At 49.6% G+C, this 27,783-nt stretch overlaps 1 protein-coding gene across 1 annotated transcript in view; it reads left to right on the forward strand.

Moving 5' to 3' along the window:
- The window catches only part of TTC27 (tetratricopeptide repeat domain 27), a 1,783,878-nt gene that overhangs the window by 1,700,992 nt on the left and 55,103 nt on the right, over nt 1–27,783 (forward strand). The window lies entirely within an intron of this gene.

Here is a 27,783-nt window from a genome sequence, read left to right on the forward strand (position 1 = left end):
CTAACATAAAGTTCCAAAAGGTGTAAAAATAAATAAATGATCAAAGTTCCACAAGCCTCAGGAGGGGCGTTCCTCTTCCCCTGAGTTTTTCAAGTTGTCCACCAACCACTATTATACTTCTGTTTCCCAGTAAATGCAATTCCTCAATTCAGGGGTCATTGCTCTCTTCCCCTATATTTCACATATTCAAGGGTTCCTCTTTATTACCTCACAACTTAATTGCAATTAGGTGCGGGTCTCGGACTCAAGTTCACACTGCCTGGTGTACTCTCCTGCAGGACTTTCTGATATTACTGCATCAAAAAGGGTTATGGTTCTTCCCTTATACTTTCATGCAAAGGTTCATGCCTTGTTAACCAGTTTACCCATCAGTGGGATTAATGCAGCTTGCTGCAGGGCAAAGGGGTCTCTTGCTTACCCAGGTTCTCCAGCATGGGGTCTGGCATGGATTCACATGCTCATGAATATTCCCCGTCGTCAGGCTGAGAAGCCTCGGTAAAGAAAAATCAGTATCAGTTTCGTTTCTGATCTGTCTTTCGTAGTAGTAACCAATCACCGATCTCTGCGTCATACTGACCACAGCCAATGACTGCCCTCTCCCTAAGCCCCGCCTCTGGCAGCCATCTTCAGATTTTTACCGCACGTTCAAGTGTTGGGAGTCCTCGTGCTTAGCTCTCGAGCTTTTACGGCGTGTTTCGCGCTTTATCAGGTGAATTTTCTCATTTTTTCGGTTAATCGAGCCTCAAGCTCCACCGTTTCTACTCCCGTTAACGGCTACCCGTTGTGGGATTTTCCTACGCCCCTCATGGGTGAAGATTTCGTCGAATCAACTTCTTGGAGGATTCCAGAAGATTTGCGGCCTACTGAGAGGTGGCCCAGGACGCGAGTTCGTCACCCGGACCCAAGCTGTTTCGCAGCTCCCCTGGATGCGGGCTGCAGAATGTGTTTAAGGAGGACGAACATTCGCAATGCCTCTGTCTTCATGGGGACAAGACTCATGTAGAGAAGGACTGCCAGTTCTGCAAGAACTTGTCGGAGCGGACCATGAGGGACCGTCGATCCCGTCTCGCCAGCTGGCTGGGGAAGGGCTCAATGGGTGAGAAGAAGAAGAAAGGGTCCGAGCGGGCTTCTAAGTCCTGTGCGGGCGCCCTGGCGACGGGGGCCCAACACCAGGCCAAGCGCCGCGAGTCCGCTGGCTCCGGGACCGTCAACCACGAGCCAGCTCTCTGGTTCGGGGAAGAGGAAGTCTGAGACCCTGGGTAAGCTTCGGGAGAAGCCCCGTCCGCTCTCGGAAGAGGGGGAGCGAGGTGTCGCCCCCTCCCCCCTAAGGAGAAGGCCCGGGACGCACCTAAGGTGGTGAAGGCCCCTACCCAGCAGGCAAAGGACTCTATCGAGGCGATCGCGGCGACTCTGGCCAAGCTGGCAGAGACCCCGCCAGCGGAGACTGCCTCCGGGACTAGAGTTTCCCTGCCGCCAAGGAGGGAATCCTCTTTTCAGCCCATCGTCATGGCCACCATGATGGAAGAAGCGAGGGGGGGCACGGTAGCCTCCTCGAGCTCGGAGTCAGCCTCGGAGGAGTAACTGATCGAGGCCGTGAGGAATCTCGAAGTCCAATTCGAGAAGGTTCGATCCCGTAAGGAAGATCCTCGGGAGATAACCGAGGAAGACGACGATGGCGAGGAAGAGCAGCCTTCCCTTCCGGCGCAGCCGGAACCTAGGCCTCAGGATAGCTCAGCAGCCATTTTGTCTGCGATCCAGTCCTTATGCTCTGAGATAAGGACGGGATTACCACGGCCCAGGCCGGAGGACCCGCAACGTGGCCCATCGGGAAGTCCTCAGAACAAACGACGGAGGACCCAACCCTCTCCTCCACTCGCCCCCGTAAGGCCTACAGTTCCCTCCTCTTCCTCCCACGAGTCGGGAGATGACGGTGCGATGGGCTCGACGACGGGTTCTGAGGGCAACGGCGACGGAACAGGTCTCCCGTCTCCCGTCGCACGGGCCTCGCCGCCCGACGAGATTGGCTCATTCCACGCCATGATCGCCAGGGCGTCCGAATTGTTCCAGCTCTGCCCGGAGGAGCAGAAAAAGGAAGGTTTCCTCTATCAGCGCCGGGAGGCCAAGAGGAAGACTGTCATCGCGGTGCCTCTAATCGATGACATCTGGGAGGAGGGCGTGTCGGTTCTCAAGAACCCCTCCACAGCACCAGCCAAACGGGACCGGTACGAGAAGTAGTACCGGGTCCCCGAAACCGCTCCCCTGTGCCTCAGGGCCCAGCCAACGCCAGATTCGGTCGTCTCGGCGGCGGCGAAGAAGAAAGCGGCGGGGTCAGGAGCCTCAACGTCGAATTCCCTGCCGGAGGGCGAGGGAAAGAACTTGGACGCCATGGGGCGGCGGGTCATTTTGTCGGCGGCGACGATCAAAGTGGCCAACGCCCTGGCGATCGTGGCCCGTTACGACAGGGAGCTCTGTTTTAAGCTGGCCCCCATATTGGACTTCCTACCGGACGACAAGAGGTCCGAGGCCCTGGAAATACTTCAAGAAGGCGAGGTGGCGTCGGACCACGCCATAACGGTGGCAACCGATATTGCCGATACCGGGTTCCGCCAGCTGGGCAACGGAGTTTGCCTACAACGACGGGGTTGGCTCCGGGCGACCGACTTCCGTCAGGACGTCCAGACCAGGGTGTTGGACATGCCGTTCGACGGCAGCAACTTGTTCGGGAAGGCAGTGGACGAATCCCTCCAAGCTATAAAGACGGACACAGAGACGGCCCGCGCCCTAGGAGCCCTTCAGCAACGACGGCCCTTTCGGAGCTCCGGAGGCAGACAGGGTGCCTCCAAGGGATCCAGCGGTGGCTCGTCGTCCTACCGCCAGGCGGCACGCTCCTCGTCTCAGGAGGCCTACACGGGGTCACGGCAAGCAGAGAGCGCCTCGCCGCCATCGGCAAGATGGCCAGGGTGGCAAGGCCACCACCTCCAAGCAGGACTGAACCGGCCGTGGCCTCGGGGCCCCACCAAAGCACCCCGGTGGGAGGCCGGCTGACGAAGTTCGTCGGCGTGTGGAAGTCCATCTCCACCGACCGTTGGGTGGTGGATACCCTGGCAAGAGGACACTCTATCGAATTCCTGAAGAAGTGCCCTCACGTTCCACCTGTGGCCAGGAAGGAAAATCATGTCCCGCAACTGCTGTTGGAAGTACGGGCGATGTTCAGGAAAGGCACCATCGAGCTTGTCCCGAAGAGGCTCTGGGGTGTACCTCGTCAGGAAGAAGACGGGCGGCTGGCACCCCATCCTAGACCTTCGTCGTTTGAACAAATACATCAGGTCACAAAAGTTCAGGATGGTCACCCTCCAGCACGTGCTGGGACAGCTGGAGGAAGGCGACTTTCTATCGTCGTTGGACCTGGAGGATGCATACTTCCACGTTCCCATCCTCAAAAGTCACAAAGTTCCTCAGGTTCGTCGTCCAGGGACGCCACTACCAATTCAGAGCACTGCCGTTCGGATTGAAGTCATCCCCCAGGGTCTTTACCAAGTGCCTAGCACCTGTGGTGGCGCTGCTGCGCCTGCAGGGGATTCAAGTCTACCCCTACCTGGACAACTGGCTCATCCGCTCAAGGACGAGGGAACTCGCCGTCGAACACACTGCGAGGACCGTCCAGCTACTCACAGACCTGGGATTCGCCATAAATTACCCAAAGTCCCACCTGGTGCCGTCGCAGGTGGCCCTGTTTCTGGGAGCGAAGCTCGATACAGTGAGGCGCCTGGCGGCACCGTCGGAAGAACGGACGAAGACCATTCTGGGAAAAGTGCAGCGCCTGCTAGCCACGGACGTGGCCAGGGTGAGGTCCATCAAGTCCCTCCTGGGGATGATGTCCTCTTGCATCTACCTGGTGCGCCTCTGCAGACTACGGATGCGCCCTCTTCAAGAATTTCTCGACGCCCGTTGGATGCAGGCGACGGGCACCTTGGAAGACAGGGTCCCCCTCAACAAGGTGTTCCGGCGGGCGATTCAGTGGTGGGGCGTTCGAGCGCACCTCACGGCGGGCAAGGACTTTCAGACGCCGGCGTACCAGGAGACGGTGACGACGGACGCCTCCCTGGAAGGTTGGGGCGCCCACACCGGAGATCTCCATGCAAGAGGCCTCTGGCTCCCAGAGGAGAGGCTCCTGCACATCAACGTCCTGGAACTCTGAGCCGTGTTCTGGGCTCTCAAATCGTTCCTCCCGTCGCTCAAGGGCAAGGTGGTGCGGATCTTCACGGACAACACCACGACAATGTTTTACATACGGAAGCAGGGAGGCATCATATCCCCAGACCTATCCAAGGAGGCACAGGATCTGTGGCACTGGGCGGTCGCCCAGGGGATGTTCCTGGTTCCCTTCCACCTGGCAGGAGAAAGAAACACCATCGCCGACTCGCTCAGCAGGGAGCTGCGCGCGTGTCACGAGTGGGAACTGCGCCAGGATCAGGTGGATCAACTCTTCCGACGATGGGGCAAACCCCAAATCGACCTGTTCGCAACAGCGACAAACTCGAAGTGCAAGAGGTTCGCCAGCAGGTTTCCCCAGCCGAGAAGCATGGGCGATGCGTTCTCGTTCCCCTGGGACGGCCTATACCTGTATGCGTTTCCTCCGTTGCCGTTGCTGCTTCGACTCATCAACCAGCTCAAGAGGTCCCGGTGCAGGATGATCCTCGTCGCACCGGCGTGGCCAAGGCAGATCTGGTTCCCGGACCTTCTGGACTTGTCAACGTCCCCTCCCATCAAGCTGTCGGCGGACGCGGACCTTCTCTCCAGAGAAGGTGGCGCCATCTTCCACCAGGCTTGGCTCCTGCAGCGCTAGAGTTTGGAGGCTACGATATACAGAGAGGTTGCAGAGAGGTTCTTGCAAAGGGCAGGGCGTCCTCGACTCTCAAATGCTACGGTCATAAGTGGAGGAGGTTCTCTATCTGGTGCCGAGCACAGAAGATCAACCCCCTACGGATTACGGCCCCTCAAGTGCTGCCGTACCTGCTATCGCTGGCAAAGGCTGGGCTAGCCCATGCCTCCATTAAGATTCATCTGGCGGCGATCTCCAGATATACCAGAACCACAAGATGGACGTCCCTGTTGTCCCATTGTCTGGTAAAAGAGTTTATGAAAGGACTGTTCCGGTCGTTCCCGCCGGTGAAGGCCCCGGCCCCGGCGTGGGAACTTAACGTGGTGCTGACCAGGCTCATGGGGCCCCCATTCGAGCCGATGCACACCGCACCGATGAAGTTTGTGTCCTGGAAGACTGCATTCCTGGTGGCCATTACCTCCGCACGACGAGTGGGAGAGATCCAGGCCCTATCCTGCAAAGCACCGTACTTGACTTTCCATGCCTCGAGGGTGGTGCTTAGGACGCACCCCTCCTTTATGCCCAAAGTGCCATCGGACTTCCATCTTAACGAGCCCCTGGTGTTACCTGTTTTCTTCCCATCTCCTTCGTCGCCGGCCGAGAGGACTTTGCACTCGCTGGATGTGGCTAGAGCGCTGAAGTTCTACGTGGACCGCACGAAGAGTTTTCGGAGGACATCACAGCTATTCGTGAACTTTGGACCTGTGAATCAAGGGAAGGCTCTCTCGAAGTCTTCTATTTCCAGATGGCTCTCCTGCTGCATCATGCACTCCCACCGGTTGGCTAACCGACCGCTGCCAGGCCGTCCGAGAGCCCATTCGACCAGAGCGATCGCTGCTACTAAGGCGTTCTTATCTGGTGTACCCCTGCTGGACATCTGCAGGGCGGCTACGTGGAGGTCGACGCACACCTTCACGAGATTCTACTGCGTCGACCGGGATTCCAGGGAGGAGTCCAGGGTCGGCCAAGCAGTGCTGTGCAACCTGTTCGCTTAAGGTGAGCCTGGTGAGGAGGTAAGAGATGCTTAATATGGAGTTTTTTGTATTGCTTAATGTTGAGCCTTTTGCCACCTCCCGTGGTTGTGCATGTGTGTACTGCTATGTATTCTTATATTCATGAGCATATGAATCCATGCCAGACCCCATGCTGGAGAAGGAACAAGTTACTTACCTGTAACTGTTGTTCTCCAGGGTGGGTCTGGCATGGATTCACATGCGAACCCTCCCGCCTACCCCTCTGCGGCTCTTCACTTGGTCACAATGCCACTTCACGTGCTACCAAATCTGAAGATGGCTGCCAGAGGCGGGGCTTAGGGAGAGGGCAGTCATTGGCTGTGGTCAGTATGACGCAGAGATCAGTGATTGGTTACTACTACGAAAGACAGATCAGAAACGAAACTGATACTGATTTTTCTTTACCGAGGATTCCCAGCCTGACGACAGGGAATATTCATGAGCATGTGAATCCATGCCAGACCCACGCTGGAGAACAACAGTTACAGGTAAGTAACTTGTTCCAGTCACATTCGGCATCCCAACCCTTGTACTATGGGCTCACCGGTTATGCAACTTCTTGTCTGCCTTTCCCGCTCTTCTGTGGGTTGTTCGCCGGCTCACGCGGCTTGCCGTTCTCCCAGCAGCGGGTTCCAGCAGCATCTCAGTGTCTACTTGCCTCTCCGGCTTTGTGTTTTCGTTCTTCCTCCCTTCGTCAGCCAGACCTCCGCCACGGTCTCAGAGCTCTAAGGGACACATCATGTGCTTGCACACTAACTTCTCTCCACCTGCTGCTCTCGCAAGGGCCGCCACAGCACTCGCACCATTCACCAAACTCCCAGCATCGGCTTGGAGAAAGCAGTCTCTCATTTCCCGGCATCTTTAGTTATCGACCAATCACTAGAGCGCTCCTCTTGGTTGGAAGGTTCAGTGCTCCGCATTACTCCTTTGTTCTTCTTTGTCCTAGTCCTCTGGTAAAAAGGATTGCTCAGAGTCCTATTGTCAATACAAAGTGGCTGGACTGGGTCTTTTTTAGGCCATATATGTTTGAGGATTCAATTAATTATTATACCCTGAGTGGAAAGGGGGAAACCATGTTCCTGCCAGGGACTCTCCTTCCCTCTCACAGGGATTGTCCCTTCCCTTGTGGTCCTCCCTCAGGCAGCCACCCTCAGGGTTGGGATCAGGTAGCAGCTGCCCTTCCCTTGCCACATGAGAAGAGAGTTTCATGGGAGAGGGAGCAATGACATCACTAGATTCATCACATACCTTGTGTGACTTAAAGAACCAATTGATTCTATCTAAGGTTTTTTATTTCTTATACTAGCCCTCTGGTTCACTCACAATCCTTTGTTCTGCTTTCTTCCGGAAGTAATAAATCTCAACTTCAATTTGATTGCAGCAGTACCTAGGTTCTCTCCCACTGACCTAATCATGGTTCACAGCAACATCCTTTCTAATTATATACCTTATTGATGCCCTTTTTGTGTGATTGTGTTGTAATGTTCTCTTGTTGAAATGTCTTCCTGCCCTTCAAATTATGTATATTACCTTTATCTTGAATGTTTGCTATGTAATTTGAAAAAAATGACATCGATACATTTCTATTTATTTCACTGTTTGTGTGTGTTGGACATACCTAACTCTACTTAGAGCTGAGCCCCAGGGTCTCTTATTTCTTACTATCATTTTACCCTCAAGAGTATTCCATTTATTCAGTATACGATACTCTTTATAGGTGAAATCCTCCAATTTAGAATATGCTTGTGCGTTTCTTTTCACACTATTGTCACTGCTATTTTCTTTTGAGGAAAATAAGGAAGATTCTTTGTTACCTCTCATTTTTCCATCAGGTGTTAGTCGTTAACTCTTTTGTTTCATCATGCCTGGATTTTAATAATGCAATATATCTGGGTCTTCCAAACTGCATCATCCTCAGGCTTCAATAAATGCAAAATACAGAAATGCAAAATATAGCAGCAAGGCTACTAACAAAGTATAAGAAACACAAGCACATCACGCCGCCTGTGAGCTCCCTCCATTGATTGTCGGTAAAAAATGTAATTCCGTTTAAAAGTATGTTTCTCTTGCTCAGAAGCCTTCAACGTTTACTGCCCTATCTGTAAAAATGAGTACTTATACTACTGCCCGTTCCTTAAGATAAAGGGCTGGCAAGAGATTCATCATCCCAGTTTATAAGACGGAAAGAGCTGGTGGGAGATGCTTTCTGATTCAAGCAATCAGATATTGGAACTTTCTCCCTACTGGACTTCAAAGAGAACCCAACGTACTAACATTTCGGAAGAAACTCAAAACCTATCTGTTTAATCAATAATCTCTTTCCATCACTGCAGTTTGTATAGCTTGTGCACTAATTCATATTCAAGCCTTCCGGTTTTATAGTATTTATTTTTCTGCCATTTCCGTATGTATTTATCCATATTTATTTTTGGGGCTTTTTTTCTGTATTTATCCACATTTAGTTTTTGTCACATAAAAGATAATTCGCAAATATTATTTTTCTGCATTTATTCTAATTAAAAAATGCATTTATTTATTTATTTTTTTCATTTATTGTATTTTGGTTTGTATAAACCTTTACAAAACAATACACATAAAAGATCATAAAACAAACACTAAGATCAATATATCACTTTAAAAAATAATCATCTAACAATTTCATTACAAAATTCACTACTAATTTCATTATTCCTACACCCAATAACAAATCCTCAATTACATCGGGATTAAAATCATATATCGTAATCTAAGAACGAATTATCCTAGATATAAGTTTTGGCCATCGCAGCACAATCTAGAACTCAACTTAAACCTTCACATACTGGCAAATCAGTTGATACCTGCAAATCTTACTTCATTGACCATCTAGAATACAATATTTTCTTACAGGTCCTTTGGTTATTAGATCGTAAGTGACCCTTCTTTAAAGCACCTTACATATGGTTATTAGGAAATCTATAACTTTGAATTTCAATGCAATATTTGTACCATGCATCATTTCAAACCACAGTTGCTCCCTGGATACATTCGATGTGTCATATACAAATTCAGAGAAAAACACAAACCTTTCGTTAGACAGGATAGGACATATTAACAGCAGATGTACCAATGTTTCAAAAGCGTCATCTTGTGCACAAAATCTGCATAGTTTCTTATTCTCAGGAATTAATTTTCTGATGTGACAACTTTCATTAGTATTTAACACATTGAACCTGAAACGCATCACACTATTACGAAGTTTCCGTGAAGGATATTTCGCCAGATATGGCTCAAGTTCAGGGAACCATTTCCACACAGAAACTTCTTGGTTATATAGCTTTGAATTCATGATCACTGCATTATTAGCAACCCAGTCAAATGCTTTAATCAGTGTTTTAATATTTGCTGGTTTCTCTGAGACACTTCATTGAAACATCAACATTAAACAATGTGTTTTCCACTTCAATTTCTAAATCTATCATATATTTCTCTGTTACACCATCCTTGAGTATTTTGTACAATGAATTCGACCCTGCCAAAATACATTTTCTGTACAGCATAGCTCTTTTACTTTCCATTATACTTTTTAGTGAGCAGAGACCAATCTCATACCTTATTTCTATTGGTAAGCATTTGGGTAGAAAGAATAATACTTTTTTCCAAATAGAAGCTTCGATAGTTTTTAAGTGAAAAGTCAGTTTCACTGGGTAGAATTCCAAGCCATAGGTTAGCCTTGGAATGACCTTTAACAGATAAGTCTCTACATCCCCTCATTGTAAATTTACTAAATTTCCTTTCAATTGCCTTCATTTGATTTCCAGCCTCTTTCGCCTTAGATTCTAAGCATTTTTTTGCAAAGCTTAGCGTCATGGTGCTTGCGAAGGTATAGCCTAAATATTCAAAGGCTTTCTGTAATCTTAGCTTAGTTCTTTCAACACACCACACTGGATTTGAACTTAGCCTATTATTTTGTCCTAAATTTATAACTACAATTTTTGTGGGGTTAATTTTCAATTTTAATTCTTTAACAAAGTCTGAGACACATCAATTAGCCTTTGCAGGCCTATCTTTGTTCGGTCCAGTAGTAAAAAGTCATCAGAATAGGCAACCCAATTCACAACAATCCCTCCCCCAATCCTCAATTGTAGCAAGTCTTCGCCATAATATAGGTCTATCGACCATGGCGAATGCTGCAGATAGATCCATTGAAGCAGCATACAAGGGAACATGCTCGAATATCTTTGCTTGACTTTACAGAATGGATACTAAGACTGCCTGCATCAGTCCCTAGGCCTTTCCGAAACCCAAACTGCCTTACATCGAGAAAATGCATTTATTAAAGCACACATGCAGCCATATGGGAAAGAAATGCTTTCTCCATATTTTCCATAACAACAAACTGTTGCTCCTGTGACTGCTGCTGCCTTAAGGTATATGCTGTCAGCAATTTAAAGAACTTTAATGCTATTTTTATTCACCTTTTACACTCTCCATGCTGCCAATCTGCAATGTAATTGGCCTGTGATGTATGAGGGAAATCATGGAGAACAGACATAAAGACCTGTTTTTCTGTTTTTTATAAATAGACAGAAAGCAGATAATTTTCTGTGCATCTAAGTTTAAAAATCAGTAAAAACTGAAAACTGGAAGCCTTATTCATATTCAATAGCACCGAGATACCCTCAGGCGATTGCTGCACTCTATAAATCCCCTACATGACATAACACACGCATTAAGCCGCAACCTGTAGAGCTCTACACAAGCTAGGTCACATATCTCTGTTAGCCGCTCCCAAGCATAGTAAGCCATTAATCACTTTTAGGTTCTTCTCCTACCTATTACCCACCGAGCCCAGGTAGACCCATAGGATATCCTGGTCCATCAGTTTAGGACAATATATTTCCAAAATGTACCAGGAAAACAAACTAGCCTCAAGCTCATGTCAAAGTCACACAAATATAGATTTGGTAGGAATCATTCCCAACGGTCAGCGGTAACCCACCGGGGCGACTGACAGGTTCCCGGCGACCCTGGAACACCGTTTCTTCTGCCTGATATCTCGGCGGCACCCAAGTGCCACCAGGATATCCCAAGTTGGTGCAGAACGGTTACTCCCCATAGAACTCCATGGGAATGGGGACACTGAAGCACCAGCACCGTTAGTAACAGTGCCGGTGCTTCAGTGAGAAGTCTGCCCTTAGGGGCCTGAATTCCCGCCAGGCCTGCTGGGACTTCCATGGCCCCTACCGGCAGACTTGAAGTTTGTCGGTCCATAAAGGGTGCCGGTACATTGCTACTGGCACCCTTATTTCCGGACCGGCAAACTCGTGATGAGGCCCATTGCCTCTGAAATACACCGCTCTGTAATTTCACCAACATCCTCAATGCCGCCTTCTTCAATTCAACCCACATACCACCACTATGCCTAGCGACTAATTCTAGGAATCCTCTTCTGCCAACTCCCTCTTCCATAGTTGCATCCACAAATATTTCTGCATGACCCTCATCTATGATGCCTCTTCCCTTCCCTTATCTTCTCATTCGCTATCCCTCACCTACTTTTTTACCTCACATCGACCCTCTAACCCCAGTGCAGTCCCCCCTCAACTCTAGAAATCTAGACTTGCACTTGTTTTCATACACCACTTAACAGATCTTACCCCAGATCCTTTCTCTCCCCACCCCGTTGATATGTCATACCACTACTTCCCTCACTCTTCTTAATCTCTGTGACGATCCTTTACATAGCGTCACTTTGCCCCAAGGGGGAAGCCCTTTCGTGAGGCCCAGGAGGTGCAGCCACTATTCCATTAGTCCTCCTTGGGGTGGTGAAATGCAGGAGGACCTCATGGAGAGGAACTCCCCTACTGGGAACAAGGATGCAATTCTGAGACACTGTCCTTTAACTTCCGAACCCCGTAAGTTAGTGATCTCGCCTAGACCTCTTTTATCTGGTCTTACATCTGAAACTATATGTTATTGTACAAGATCAAATAACCTTTGGGGGGATAAGTACTGAGATCAGGAGGAAAACGGGGACGAAGCAGTTAAGCGGGGAAAATGCTCGACCAGCTGTTGCCAATGAAACTGACGTTACGCTATATAAGGCCTTCAGAGATAAACAACAGAGTGGGGCAGAGATGGAGACCGAGAGCAAAATCGAGAACTTAAAGAAGCTGGAGAGGTAGAGCTTGATGTGAAGGAAGCCGAGACCAGGGGCGAGATTGAGCGAGTGATAAGGAAGGAGAGAGAGTTGGAAGATGAGATCATGAGCACTGAAGAAGGGAAAGGCGAGCAGTTGGAGAAAGAGACGTGTAGGGATGTGGTTCAGGAGAATGCAGAAGGATATCTCGGAGCTTGACTGGGTGTTGGCCATAGTAGAAGCAGAGACTGGAGAACTGCCATATGGAACCAGAATGGCAAGTACAATAGGAATCAAACTGGTACTGCGCCTCGGCAAAGCAAGCATGTAGTCTTTTCAGGATGCCTGGAAAGCATCTCATCATTTGGCCGGGAGCCGGCCCCCCAGAAGGACAGAAACTGTACTGCAGTGGTGTGACCTGTATGGGGGTGGATCGGGCAGTCTGACAGTGGCAACAAGGCTGCTAACCCCAGGCCTGTTACAAAGGAGCAGAAACGAGCCAGGAGAACAACGCGAGTGGTGGCGGCTCCAGGACCAGTACAGAAGGGACGGTTGAGTCCATTACTAACATCGAAATATCCAGCTCTACTGGGCCCTGGAGTCAAGCACCCAGCAGGTGGGAGTCTATATCGCCACCAGATTCCCGGGAAAGACCCAGTGATTGCATCCTCACGCCAAAGTCAGACAACTGGTGGAGTTAAAGTCTGGGAGAGAGCCAGGGTGAATCTAAGAGTCGTTTAATGTAATGGGCAATAACAGATAAGGATAACAAACTGTGAATAATACAAGTAGTTAAGTGTTCTCTAGTCAGTTGTGAAGTCATTTGATAGATAAAACTCAAAACCCCACTCCCCGAAACATTATTCGGGCACCGTCTATAAAACTAAAAGCCAATAAGTCCTTCGAAAAAAGGCATTTGAACTTTGCTATTTGTCAACACCAGATCCTGTCAAGAGTCAAGTCCACAGGGTACTTGTTTCTTTATGCAATAGGAAGAAAGTCCTCATCATTGTCTTTATCCTGACCTTTTCTTATGAAACATACAAAGATACTGAGAAAGTAGAATCATTTGTTGTCCACAATTCCCTGGATAGTTCCACAAGAGTGTGGCACTGGAGAGACGACAGGACCGCAAGGAAGCATCTTCATCGTCCCAGTGGAGCCAACCAAAGATCATAAAGAAAGTGGGTTGCATTGAGAACTCATTGAAAGAACTGCAGGATTGGTTGAGAGCAGTGCAGAACTCTGGGAAATCGGCTAGGAGAAGGGAGTCATTTTCATACCCCAGGGCGAACCTTGCAGAACTGTCATTTGGTTGGAAACTATATGGAACTTTCATGAACTTCTGTTGGGAGACTTTTATGTCCAGGAGAAGGGAGTTATTCGCCTGGACCAGATGAGACGTTGAACTTTTGTTATTGTTTATTGCAGTGATAGGAATGGTGTAGGAAATCTTGACCAAGACAGAACTTTAATTTGGACACTACTGACCACCTGACAAACCCAGTCTAGTTTGTTTAAGTAGGGAAACCACTTCTAGTTTAGGGATAAGAAAAGGTTGGGTTTTCCGTTAAAGGTTTATGGCAACCACGATAGCACCTCTTGGTCAGTCTCTTCATTCCTTGTCGCCACATCTCCCTAAAGAAGTGGGTCATTCGCTCCCTCTATGAGAATATCAACACTCCCCATTCCACCTTCCCTCCCCTCGATAAACTCTCAAATAACCTCAAGGGTAGTCACCCTTCTCCTCTTGGGAAATTTACAGAGCAGTAGGTGTCTTACTTGGACACATTTCACTTGTCCTCCCTTTCAAAGGCCTTACTCGCGTCCAACACTCCTTTGGCATACTAGTACCTTATCACCTCACTCTCAATTTACATGCACCCTAAAATAAGAACCACTGACCACTTCTCCTCCCAACAACCTGTCGTTAAGCCTTTTTCTTCTTCATCCTTTACACAAAAATCATCTTTCTGCTCCGGAGGCTGGACCCTCTCTTCACACTTTCCCATCGGAAGACCTCACCCTTCAACTATTTCATTCCTTCCTTCAGAAAGCCAATGTTGAGAAATAAAATCTTCTTCCGAAAGTGAATCCTTTAGCAATAATTACCATGCACCCACACAGAACATACAATTATTCTCTACCATAAGCACCCCCAATATCAATAGCTTAACCACCTATAAACCCGATCGCTCACTTAGAGACACTAAGAAATGCATGGTAGCACTCCTGGGTGCCTCACAACCCCCCACTATCTCACATCCCTATACCGTTCATAATTAACAGAAATATTATGCCCAGGATATCCTTGGCACAAAGGCATTTCACTGTAAGTCCACATACCCGATTGTTTCCCAAGCATATTTCTTCTTTTGCACAGACACTTGAGCAATATCCCCCGACCATTGCTCAAGAAACAGATGCTTCCATCTCCCTATTATCGCCTACCAAATCACTTTGACTATTTCTCTTAGACTTTGTCGAAGCCCAATCCACAGGTATCTTGGGGATACTCAGGCAGATAATTCTCCTTCCCCTGCATCTTCTCCTATTGACGGTAATCTGGAAAGGCCCACACCCAATAAACGTTCCCCATGACCCCTCCCTGCCACACAACTTCACTCAAGCACACGCCCAACACATATAACTTTGCCATTACACAGAACCGTGCAAGGTGAGATTCCATACCTCCTCAGATTGTGACAGAACACACAATGTGATTACCCTCTGCCACTACACATCCTACATGTCTGATAATCCCGAGTACCCAACCCATATTCTGGTTAATGTGCGATCGTTGCCCAAACACAAATTTGAGGTTCACTATTTAATTTGACCATGAACCTTCTCTTTTTTTTCTTGCTGAGACATGACTCAAAGAAGACCATAGAACCTTCTCTGGCCCTAAATGAAGCAATCGCCATAGACTACAAAATAATATTGAAGAACTCAGGCCGAAAGAGCTGAGGGAACCGCTCTAATTTTCAAGGATTCATTACACGTTTCCTTTTTCCGAAAACTGGCAGAACCCCTGTGTGCATCTATGCTCATTAACTGGAACATCTCATCCAGCTTTTCCTTATCCATTCTTCCCATATACAGATGTCCAGGCGACAATGCAAAATTTGGAGGTGAACTTGCAGACTTCTTCACCCGATCTCTCTCTGTACCACACAAACTACAGATATTCGGCGACTTGAATATCTGGCTAGAGTTACCTTAATTTGCTCAGCTATAAGGCATCACCCTTCGCCGGTCCCACATTAGATGCAAATTTTTTTTTGCCTTCTCCCCCCACCCACAAATCTCGAGTGCTTTGCCACCTATGGAGATGCCATGGGTGGACCACTCAGCACTTTTCTCTGTGATTTTGCAAGTAAGACAAACAGAGTAATATACCTCGGGTACAAATGCCCCCTAAAGAAATATGAAATGACTCAACCTTGAAAACAAACTTATTCCATTAGTTCTGAAGGAAAATACACATGCCTTCTCTATCTCAAACCCCCAACAGCAAAAAAAGCATTCAATAATTGCCTATCCAAAGCAGTTGATGCTGCTGCCCCCCTGAAGCGAGGCAAAACCCCAATACCGCCTAATCAGTCTTGTTGCTTCTCTGTCCACCTAAAAAAAAAATACTGAAAGCAAAAAATTCAATTATCTACATCTGGAAAAAGAATCACAGACTGAGAGACAAATTAGCTTACCTTACACACAGATGTGGCTATTACTCAGATACACAATGCCAAATCGAAATAATCCTCCCAAAGGATCCTTAATGCCACAAGCTCCCAAAGGAGGGATTTCAACATTATCTCAGAATTCAGATCTCCCATTGCCCAATCAACCAAGATATCCTCCTCCCAAAAATGTTGTAACTCTTTCGGGCCACTTTTCACAACTGGATTCCAAAATTCAAGCAAAAATCACACCCTCTCTCATATCTTCCTCCCTATACGCTCCTTCTCCAGCAACCTCCCCTCAACAATGTATTCCTCTTTCTCGCCAAGTTTGAGAATTAGATTCTCTTATTACAAAGAGCTCTACATCATTCTCCTCTACTGACCCACGCCAGCCTTCCCTGCTGAAATCACTTCTCTGTGTCCCACAACTGGCTGAAGTTGCCAGAACTCTTATAAAAAAAACATCTTTGACAGGGATAGTGCTGCCAGACTTCAAAGTAGATTACTGTAAACCTTTATTGAAAAAATCAGGACCTACGCGGGACAATCCTAATAACTTCTGAGCTATTGCTAACTGTTATAAATGTGCATATAATGTTGCATGCAGCCAGTTTATGAAGTTCTTTGAAGACCAAGAGATCTTGGATGCAGCACAAAAAGTCTTTACATAGGTGCCCCAGAATACATCATTGCTAGACTCTATAGAGTCCAGAATGCAGCTACGTGGCACTTACTGCACCTGGGCTACAGAGATCACATTTCACAGGCACTTCAGTCTCTGCATTGGCTACCTGTAGGTTGGAAAATCGCGGTTAAAAACATGTGCCTCACTTTCAAAGCAATTCAATGAAAGGGCCCCATATTTTGTTTTTAATTTTTTTTTTTATTTGCTTTTATCAAATCAATGATTTTACTAAATTGCAGCTTCAGTTGCAGATGTATCTTTTGCCTCCTTGTTTCTTGCATCATAAATCCTGTTTCTGGTTTCTTGTTTCTTGATTCCATTCCCAAGTTCTAATTTTCGTATTTCTCTACCAACTTAATTTATTCGAACTTGCGTTGTTGTTTGCTTCTTCCAGTTCTAAATTGGTTCTTTTCTACAACGCCAGATGGTTTAGGCTGGAGTCAATTTGGTAAATTCGTCTAGAGCAGCCTTTAGGATTTTCACCGAGGCTAGAGACCAGGACGTTTTTGCGCCACTCAATAGGCAATTCCACCAAGCTTCTTCTTCACGTAGTATGCTTGATTCTAATAGAGGCCCAAGGTAGGCTCTTCTCAGTTTTATAGTAAACGGCCATCTAATCAGGAGGTGTCTAACCGATTCGATTGCCGATTCGTCTTCGCAGAGGCGACAGTGGTTTGTTAAGGATAGGCCTCTTACAGCACGGATTTCGTTTGTATGTAGTAGATTTAAGCGGGCCCTTAGCAAGATGTGCCTCAATGATTTATCAGGAAACCTTTTTATGATTTGGGAGGCGGAGTGTAGTTTTTTGGACTGAAAAGATAGATGGACAAGTAGCTTGTTTTTCTCAGCCAGAGCTTGTGTTTCAATCCAGTCCGCATGGTCCATTTTCCGCTTCACTTTTGTCGGATTCTGTATCCGGACGTCATCCGAGCATGCAATGTTATCCAGTGGGATCTTTTCTTGGCTGCCCATGGTATTAGCACCTTGCAACCGCCGGACTTCATTTCCATGTTAATCATGTTGTACATTGGAGGAGATTCCGGCATTATCACTTTCCTAAAAAAGGCCATTTCTCCAGCTTCATTTGCTGCTTTCAGGGAAAGTAGACCCAGTTCTCTTCTTATTGCCGGGGTTAAAGTTGAATTTGGAAATTGGAGGACCTTACGCCAAAAATAGCCCTCAGGTTTTTGCCATAAAGTCGAGGGGATTGTTGGCATAGCTTCTCCCGCATACACCAGACTTGGCACGACTTTTGCCTTGTAAAACTTTAATACCTGTAACAGCGAGAAGCGCCCGTATTTCTGGTCTATTACGCATGCTTGCTTTTAGTTTTCGGATCTGTTCCCATAGGTGGTTTTGCATCACTGTCTCACATTTTGAGCTGTCCACCATCACGCCCAAGTATTTAAAGATTTTTACTACTTTGATGTTGGTATTTTCGAGGGGCCAGCGGTGGATCTTTAGTTTCCTTTTTGATGGTTTGTCTAGGATCAAAATCTTTGTTTTTTCTTTATTTATCTCGAAGTTGTTTTTTGATATGTAATTGGCTAGGTTGGTCAGTTGTCTTTGAAGGCCAATTGCAGTCTGATCTAACAGAATAATGTCGTCGGCATAGAATAGGCGGGCAACTGCTATCGGTCCAATTTTGGGCGGAAAGATTCTGATGAGGCTGCTGTCTTCTTTGTAATCACCCAAGAAGGAGATAAACACTACCAGGGCAAGAGGGCAGCCTTCTTTACCCCTCTATGCGTTAGGATTTCCTCCTACAAAAGACCTTTTTGGTTTAACTTGACTCTCATGGTAGTCGCAGAGTGAAGGGCCTTGATTGGCTCGAGGATTTCGCGCGGACAATTCTATGATCCAGTTTAGACAACATCATCTCTGTCTATTTGATCAAATGTTTGAGTGAGATCTATGAAAGCCAAGAACACCTTCCCATTTCCCGTCAAGATTTTGTTTTTTATGATACTTAATATCATAATGTTGACTGTCGTACCCGAGTTTTTCATAAACACGGCTTGGAAGGGGTCGGTGCATGGGGAGGTTTTTGCCTATTTTGGAAGCTTCTCAAGAGTAGGGAGCCATAGATCTTACCAATCGTGTCCAGCAGCGCGATAGAGCGGTAGTTGCCAGGATCCGCCCTATCGCCCTTTTTGTAAATTGGAACAACCACGGACTAAGTCCATGACCTGGGAATAGATCTCGACTGGCAGCATTTTTTAAACACTTGGCTGATGAAAGATGCCCATTCTGCCGGATGATTCCTCAGGTCCACGTTGGTGATCCCGTCTGGGCCTGGGGCTCTGGTGGGTTTTAGTTTCCTTATAACCTCCTCGATGTCCTCTTTGTTTGAGAGGTCTTCCCAACTGGTTATTTTGTAGACCTTTTGAGGAATGGACGCCAAAGGTGGAGGCAGAAATGTGTTGGTAAAATGGGATTTCCAACGCTCCTCCGACACGCTGTTTGTCACCATGAGGGTCGAAGCATGACCGACCGTCTTGCTGATTGAGTAATCCTCGATGGAATCTCAACCAGTATTGTGAGTAATCCTCGATGGAATCTCAACCAGTATTTGCACTTCTTTTGTTCTATTAGGAAAACTTTCTGTAAACTGTCAGAATTAGAATTTGCAGCCTGTCTTTTCAATTTCCTGATGTTTCGCCGTTTAGTTACCAGCAACTTATCGTACTCGTGGAGAGGCTGATGGTTTGCCCTTGTTTTTTTCGATATGCTTTAGTAGTATGGAAACACTAGTGGTTGATAATCAATTTGAGGTGTGGACCCCCTCACCTTCCTGGAAAGTTGTCTTGCATAGTTTTCTGAAAGTTCTTTGATTCTTTCGGCCGCTAATCTCAGGCGGTTCCCTTGCGCAGTCGGTTCGGTATCTTCAGGCATTTGAAGTCTAGTGATGTTCTCCAGCATGGGGTCTGGCATGGATTCACATGCTCATGAATATTCCCCGTCGTCAGGCTGGGAATCCTCGGTAAAGAAAAAACCAGTATCAGTTTCGTTTCTGATCTGTCTTTCGTAGTAATAACCAATCACTGGTCTCTGCGTCATACTGACCACAGCCAATGACTGCCCTCTACCTAAGCACCGCCTCTGGCAGCCATCTTCAGATTTTTACCGCACGTTCATGTGTTGGGATCCTCGTGCTATTGCTCTCGAGCGTTAGTGCTATTTTTCGCGCTTTTTCACAAAAAACTTCAATTCTTTCGGTCAAAAGAGCCTCAAGCTCCACCGATCCTACATCCGATCAACGGGGACCCGTGTCGGATTCGTCTGTGCCCCTCAAGGGTGAAGATTTCGTCGAGCTACACTTCGGAGGACTCCAGAAGCTTCTCTGGCCCGGTCTCGGAGATGGCCCAGGAGAAGGGAAGCTCGACGCCCGGAAAGCTGTTCAGGGTCTGCCCTGGATGCCAGCTGCAGAACGTCTTTAAGGAAGACGAACACTCTTTCTGCCTTTACTGCCTTCATGAGGACAAAACGCACGTGGAGAAGGACTGTGCGTTTTGCGGCAACATGTCGGAACGGACCATGAAGGACCGTCATCAACGTCTCGCCAACTGGCTGGAGGGTAAGAGCCCGTCTGGCGAGAAGAAGAAGAAATCCGAGCGGTCTTCTAAGACCTTTGAGGGCGCCCCGGCGACGGGGGCCCAACATAAGGCCAAGCACCGCGAGTCCGCTGGCACCGGGAGCGCCGAACGGTCGGGCTCTACGGGCGCCAGGCAGGGCGCACCCTCCCCGGCACCATCAACCACGAGCCAACGCTCTGGGTCGGGTAAGAGGAAGGCCGAGCACCCGGCGAAGCTCCTGGAGAGGCCCCGGTCGAGCTCTAAGGCAGAGGAGGAGCGTGGCAGTGCCCCCTCCCTCAAGGATAAGGCGGTGAGCGCACCTAAGGTGGTGAAGGCCTTGATCCATCCGACCAAGCCCTCTATCGAAACGGTCGCGGCGGCCCTGGCTCAGCCTGTGGAGGCTGCGCCAGTGGTGGCGACCTCAGGGCCCAGAATCTCCCTGCCTCCTCGGAGGGAGTCTTCTTTTGTGCCCATCGATAGGACCCCCGTGAAACCCTCCGTGGGGAAGAAGAAGGGGGGGCAGGGCGTCGTCGTAGATTCGGCCTCAACCTCAGAAGAGGAGCTGATCGAGGTCTTAAGCCACGGCCTAGGCGTGGAACAAGGCCAGCCCGTCGGAATGGACCCCGACGCGGGTGACGACGACGACATCGTCGAGGATACCGACGGGGCCCCTGCTCGCCCGTCGGATTCCCCTCTGCCAGCGCCGCGAGACAACTCGGCGGCCATTTTGTTGGCCATACAGTCCTTATGCACCGAGATAAGGACGAGGCTACCGTTACCGACGGAGGAACCTCTCCCGTCGGGGGATCCAGAACCGGGACCTTCTGGTGTTCCCCCTACCAAGAAAAGAAGGATCCATCCTCCACCTCCTTTTCAACCGTCGCGCCCCGTCCAGCCCTCCTCCCCGTCCACCCGAGGGGATGATACGGGGACTGACACGGCAGCGACGGGTACGGACGACGAGGCATACGACGAGGATTTTCCGTCGTCGCCCCCCACCAGGGCTTCTCCGCCCGACGAGATCGGATCTTTCCACTCCATGATCTCCAGGGCTTCCGAGCTTTTCCAACTCTGCCCTGAGGAGAAGAAAAAGGAAGGCTTCCTTTATCAGCGGCGCGAGGCCAAGAGGAAGACGGTCCTCGCAGTGCCTCTGTTGGACGACATTTGGGATGAGGGCCTTTCCCTCCTCAAGAACCCTTCCACTACGCCAGCTAGAAGAGACCGGTACGAGAAAAAGTACCGGGTCCCGGACACGGCCCCCCTATGCCTCCGGGCGCAGCCTACCCCAGACTCCGTCGTCTCCGCGGCAGCCAGGAAGAAAGCGGGGGGGGGTGCGGCCTCCACATCGACTTCCCCGCCGGACGGCGAGGGAAAGAAATTGGATGCTATGGGACGTAGAGTCATCTCGTCGGCGGCGACGACGATTAAAGCGGCCAACGCCTTGGCTATCGTGGCCCGCTACGACAGGGAGCTCTGGTACAAGATAGCTCCCCTGCTGGATTTTCTGCCGGACGACAAGAGGGCGGAGGCCCTTGAGATCCTCCAGGAAGGTGAAGTGGCTTCGGACCACGCCATCACCGTGGCGACGGACATCGCCGACACTGGGTTCCGCCAGCTGGGCAACGGCGTTTGCCTTCGACGTCGTGGATGGCTCAAAGCTACGGACTTTCGGCAGGACGTCCAGACCAGAGTCCTGGACATGCCCTTCGACGGGAACAACCTGTTTGGGAAGACAGTGGACGATTCCCTTCAGGCCATCAAGGCGGATACTGAGACGGCCCGGGCCCTTGGAGTCCTGCAGCAACGACGGACGCCCTTTCGGAGCGGCAGAGGCAAGGGCGCCTCCAAAGGTTCCGGCGGCGGTTTCGCTTCCTACCGTCAAGCGGCCCGCTCGTCGTCGCAAGAGGCCTACAGAGGACGAGGCAAGTCTAGCGGACCCCGCCGTCGTCGCCAAGGAGGTCAAGGCGGCAAGGCCGCGTCCAAGCAGGATTGAACCGGCCGTGGGGTCGGGCCCCCACCGAAGCACCCCGGTGGGAGGCCGGCTGGCGGGCTTCGTCAGCGTGTGGGAGTCCATCTCCACCGACCGTTGGGTGCTGGACGCCCTGGCCCGGGGCCACGCGCTCGAGTTTCAAAGAAGGTGCCCGCGCGTCCCCCCCGTGGCCAGGAAAGAACTTCACGTCCCTCAACTTCTCCTGGAGGTAAAGGCGATGCTCAGAAAGGGCGCCATCCAACTCGTCCCAAAGAGGCTTCGGGGCTCCGGAGTCTACTCGCGATACTTCCTCGTGAAGAAGACGACGGGAGGATGGCGCCCCATCCTGGACCTGCGACGGCTGAACAGGTTCATCAAGGCGCAGAAGTTCCGGATGGTCACCCTCCAGCACGTCCTGGGTCAACTGGAGGAAGGAGACTTCCTATCGTCGTTGGATTTGGAGGATGCCTACTTCCACATTCCCATCCTAAAGGGGCACCGAAAATTCCTCAGGTTCGTGGTCCAAGGGCGTCATTACCAGTTCAAAGCCCTTCCCTTCGGACTACGGTCGGCACCCAGGGTATTCACCAAGTGCCTCGCACCGGTGGCGGCGCAGCTGCGCCGCGAGGGGATTCACGTCTACCCCTACCTGGACGACTGGCTCATCCGCGCCAAGACGAAGGAGCTCGCCGTGGTCCACACGGCAAGGACCGTCCAACTCCTCACGGACCTGGGATTCTCCGTGAACTACGCCAAATCCCACCTGGTGCCCGCGCAAGTCGCACTGTTTCTGGGAGCGAGGCTCGACACAGTGTCCCTTCTGGCCTCCCCGTCGGAGGAGAGGACCAGGACCATCTTGGGCAAGGTGCAACGGATGTTGGTGGCCGACGCGGCCAAAGTGAGATCCATCAAGTCCCTCCTCGGAATGATGTCTTCCTGCATCTACCTCATTCCCATGTGCAGGCTCCGGATGCGCCCGTTGCAAGAATTCCTGGATGCGCGCTGGATCCAGACGACGGGCAGCTTCGAGGAAAGGATCAAGCTCGACGAGAGTTTCCGACGAGCGATACGGTGGTGGGGCACCCGCGCGCATCTGACGGCGGGCATGGACTTCCAGACCCCAGCCCACCAGGAGACTGTGACCACGGATGCCTCCCTGGAAGGGTGGGGAGCGCACACCGAAAATCTGCACGCGAGGGGACTCTGGCTCCCGACGGAGAAGTCCCTGCATATCAACGTCCTGGAGCTCCGTGCAGTGTTTTGGGCCCTCAGGTCCTTCCTTCCGTCCCTCAAGGGCAAGGTGGTGAGGATCTTCACCGACAACACCACCACCATGTTTTACATCAGGAAACAGGGCGGAACCAGGTCCCCAGCGCTGTCCAAGGAGGCGCAGGACCTGTGGCATTGGGCCGTCGCCCAAGGGATTTTTCTGGTGCCGTTTCATCTGGCAGGGATAAAAAACACCATCGCCGACTCACTCAGCAGGGAGCTGCGCTCGTGCCACGAGTGGGAACTACGGCAGGATCTGGTGGATCGCCTCTTCCGACGGTGGGGCACACCCCAGATCGACCTGTTCGCGACGGCGACGAACACCAAGTGCCGGAGGTTCGCCAGCAGGTTTCCCCAGACGAGGAGCATGGGCGATGCTTTCTCGTTCCCCTGGGAGGGCCTGTTCCTCTACGCGTTCCCTCCCTTGCCTCTGCTAATCCGGCTCGTCAACCAGCTCAAGAGGTCACGGTGCAGGATGATCCTCGTCGCACCTGCGTGGCCGAGGCAGATATGGTTCCCGGACCTTCTGGACTTGTCAGCGTCCCCGCCGATCAAGCAGCCGGCGGACGCGGATCTACTCTCCAGGGAAGGAGGCGCCATCCTCCACCACGACCCGAAGTCGCTGAACTTGCAGGCCTGGCTCCTGCAGCGCTAGAGTTTGGAGGATACGACATACCGGCCGATTGCAGAGAGGTTCTTGCAAAGGCCAGGGCGTCCTCGACTCTTAAATGCTACGGACACAAATGGAAGAGGTTCTCTGTCTGGTGCCACGCACAGAAGATTAACCCTCTACGGATTACGGCTCCCCAAGTACTGCCGTACCTGCTGACGCTGGCCAAAGCTGGTTTGGCACACGCGTCCATCAAGATTCATCTTGCTGCGATCTCCCGATACACCAGAACCACGGGGCGGACGTCCTTGTGGTCTCATCGTCTGGTGAAAGAGTTCATGAAGGGACTGTTCAGATCGTTCCCGCCGGTGAAGGCTCCGGCCCCGGCGTGGGAGCTCAACGTGGTGCTGACCAAGCTCATGGGACCTCCGTTCGAGCCTCTGCACTCGGCCCCGTTGAAGTTTCTATCGTGGTTCTATCGTGGAAAACAGCTTTTCTTGTGGCCATCACCTCCGCACGACGAGTGGGAGAGATCCAGGCCCTTTCCTGCAAGGCCCCGTACTTGACTTTCCACGACACGAGGGTAGTGCTCAGGACGCACCCCTCCTTCATGCCCAAGGTACCGTCGGACTTCCATCTCAACGAACCCTTGGTGTTACCTGTGTTCTTCCCGTCGCCTTCGTCGCCGGCTGAGAGGACTTTGCACTCGCTGGATGTAGCTAGAGCGCTGAAGTTCTACGTGGACCGCACGAAGGGGTTTCGGAAGACGTCACAACTCTTTGTGAACATTGGACCTGTCAATCAGGGGAAGGCTCTCTCGAAGGCTTCCATCTCCAGATGGCTCTCCGGCTGTATCATGTACTGTCACCGGTTGGCAAACCGACCGCTGCCTGGCCGTCCGAGAGCCCATTCCACCAGAGCGATCGCAGCTACCACGGCGTTCCTATCTGGTGTGCCCCTGCTGGACATATGCAGGGCTGCTACGTGGAGGTCGACGCACACCTTCACGAAATTCTACTGCGTCGACCGGGATTCCAGGGAGGAGTCCAGGGTCGGCCAAGCAGTGCATGAGCATGTGAATCCATGCCAGACCCCATGCTGGAGAAGGAACAAGTTACTTACCTGTAACTGTTGTTCTCTAGCATGGGTCTGGCATGGATTCACATGCGAACCCTCCCGCCTACCCCTCTGCGGCTCTTCACTTGGTCATACTGCCACTTCACGTGCTTCCAAATCTGAAGATGGCTGCCAGAGGCGGTGCTTAGGTAGAGGGCAGTCATTGGCTGTGGTCAGTATGACGCAGAGACCAGTGATTGGTTATTACTACGAAAGACAGATCAGAAACAAAACTGATACTGGTTTTTTCTTTACCGAGGATTCCCAGCCTGACGACGGGGAATATTCATGAGCATGTGAATCCATGCCAGACCCATGCTGGAGAACAACAGTTACAGGTAAGTAACTTGTTCCTTATGATCGCTGGCCTCATCCCGTAATACCTCAAAAGATGTTATCCAGCTAAACATTGCTTCTGAAGTGAAAATGTATTAAATTGTGGCTTTTTGGACACCTCTTTCCCATGTCGGAGTGTAGAGAGGAGGGGGAAAAGACGGCTCGATGTTATGAAGATTTCTGAAGTTCATAAGCGTTTGCCAAAGTTGCCCTTGCAAATCTACCAGAGCTTTTAGGTGTGTTGAGTCATAGATTAGGTCTTGCCTCAGGCATTTAGCGTTCAGGTCTCCACTTATTATTATGAGAGCTTCTTCCTGGCCTGCTATAACCCCATCTATTTCTGTTTCGATGGTGTTTAGAAACTTCTTGTCCGAGATAGCATGAGGGTTCCAATAGGTGGTAATTATAACAAGCCAGGTGGTCGTAGTAGGTAGAAAACGAGCGGCGGGGCGCTCCCACTTCACCAGTACTGATAGATGGCACTGGGTGGATGAGAGGCATTTTTGTACTGAGGCCACACTACCTGATCGAACCGCCACTAGAAGCCCTGCCGATGGACGGCCCAAGCAGCCTTTTGATGCTGAAGAGACCACTACGGCGAAGCCATCCATTGCTGGAGTGTCGAGAAGCCAGGTTTCTTGCAACGTTATGATGTCAAAATCGCCAAGGTTTACGTCTCCTGCTTTCGTTAGGTGGTTGTGGCCCCTGGTGTTCCAGGACATCATTTTCAGTGGTACAGTTGTTGATTTTTTCTCATTATAAGGTCCTTTCGACTGTTTAGGATCTGGATTTTTCCTCATGTTTTTGGAGGGTGATGTTGGTTGCGATTTGGTCGCAGAGTTTGACAGAGCTTTCGTATGGGCCCCATATTTATCCAAGCAAAATTTAGCAGACACATTCCTAATCTAAACCTCCGATCAGCCTCACTCATGACATTGGTGGTGTCTACCTATTCTAAGAAGAAATTGGGAGGGTCCTCCTTTTCAACTCTCACTTCACAACTTTGGAAAACTCCACCCAAAGAGATTAGAACCATTCACCAGCAGTCTCATTTAAAATTGCCATCAAATCATGGCTGTTTCCCTATTAATAGTTTCAACCAATCTCCTCTCTACCACTTCATGAGACAGCCGTCGAACCATCCAAAGGGAAGCATGTCCTCCTTCTACTCGTATATTTCCAGTGGTTCAAGTGTACCAAAATAAGTAGTGGAACTATGTTCCCTGCTGGCCTGTCCCCGCTCCCCAAAAACCCCACTGAAACGGCCCCTCCCATGCGCCATACAAACCCCTAAACAAATGCGTGTGCTGTTTAATGGAACACTTGGCGCAGTGAACTGAAGTGCAAGTTTCAACTTCTTCCTACACTTTTATTTTAAAAAGAAACCATTCCGGAATGGGTTCTTTTTAAAATAAAAGTATAGGAACAGTAACATTTTATTTTAAAAAGTAAAGGAGCACCCCTCCCACCCACCTCGACTACTGCATATTGCCTTTAATGACTGAAAGTAGTGTGTGTACATTCACTCTACATCTGCGATGAGTCTTTCCTCGAACAATTTACTTCACTGATGTCCCTTTTGATGATACTTTTTTCATTTGTATTGTTTTGACATTGGGCAGTTATATGGATAATATTCCACTAAAATACTTAAAGTTCTGCTGGCACTCTTGTATTCTACAATACTAGCCAATTAAGGTTTACCTACTTCTGCTTTACTCCCAGTCCAAAATGATACTGTGTATCTATGTATGGTTCTATTTTAATCCAACGAAATGTAGAGACAGCCTCTCCTCTTGCTCTAACTTCTTCTGCTTAGCCTAATGTTTACATTCTCTTAACTGTTTAATTAGGACTCCACACCAAAGTAATGCTTTTAGGACAGCCAAGACCTTGGCACCTGTCTCTGGAGGATAATTTCATAAAGCGAAGGATCCTATCCTTTCTAAGAATTGTTTTTTTCCCTCTTTTTAGGCCTATGTTTTTGGTGAAGGATGGGAATGCCTTTCTGTCTCACTGTCCCATTGTCTGTTGTATTCCCTTCATATCCAACTCTTGGCCCTGGGAAACTTCTGTCAATTGGGCTTGCTCTACTCGGGCTGCATATACTATTATCAGGGGAGAGTTTAGAATTTACGAACTGGTATCCTAGCCACCAAAACGTCTGGGAACTCTTCTGCACATGTCAAGGCCATCAACCATCCATAACTAATCTTGATATTTTTTCCCAACACACCTAACCATCTGAAGATGAGGTTGCCATTACGATTAATCTTTTTCGCGTACCCTTCCCTAACAAAGAACCTCTTACAAACATCCCTGCTCACACGTTCATACACTGTTTGTCCTACCCTAATGATCTGTACACACCTTGTTTACACCCTGTCCACCTTTTCTCCACCTTCTTACCCTTTTCTTCTATAATTTTCCCTCCTCTACTCCTCGATCCAAAGAATCGCACAACTAATGTTGCTTCATTGATCAAAACACTTTAAAGAAAAATACTACAACGCTTCTATTA

Source organism: Ambystoma mexicanum, chromosome 4q (assembly GCF_040938575.1).
Source record: "Ambystoma mexicanum isolate Mex_15411 chromosome 4q, UKY_AmexF1_1, whole genome shotgun sequence".
In the NCBI taxonomy this organism is placed as follows: domain Eukaryota; kingdom Metazoa; phylum Chordata; class Amphibia; order Caudata; family Ambystomatidae; genus Ambystoma; species Ambystoma mexicanum.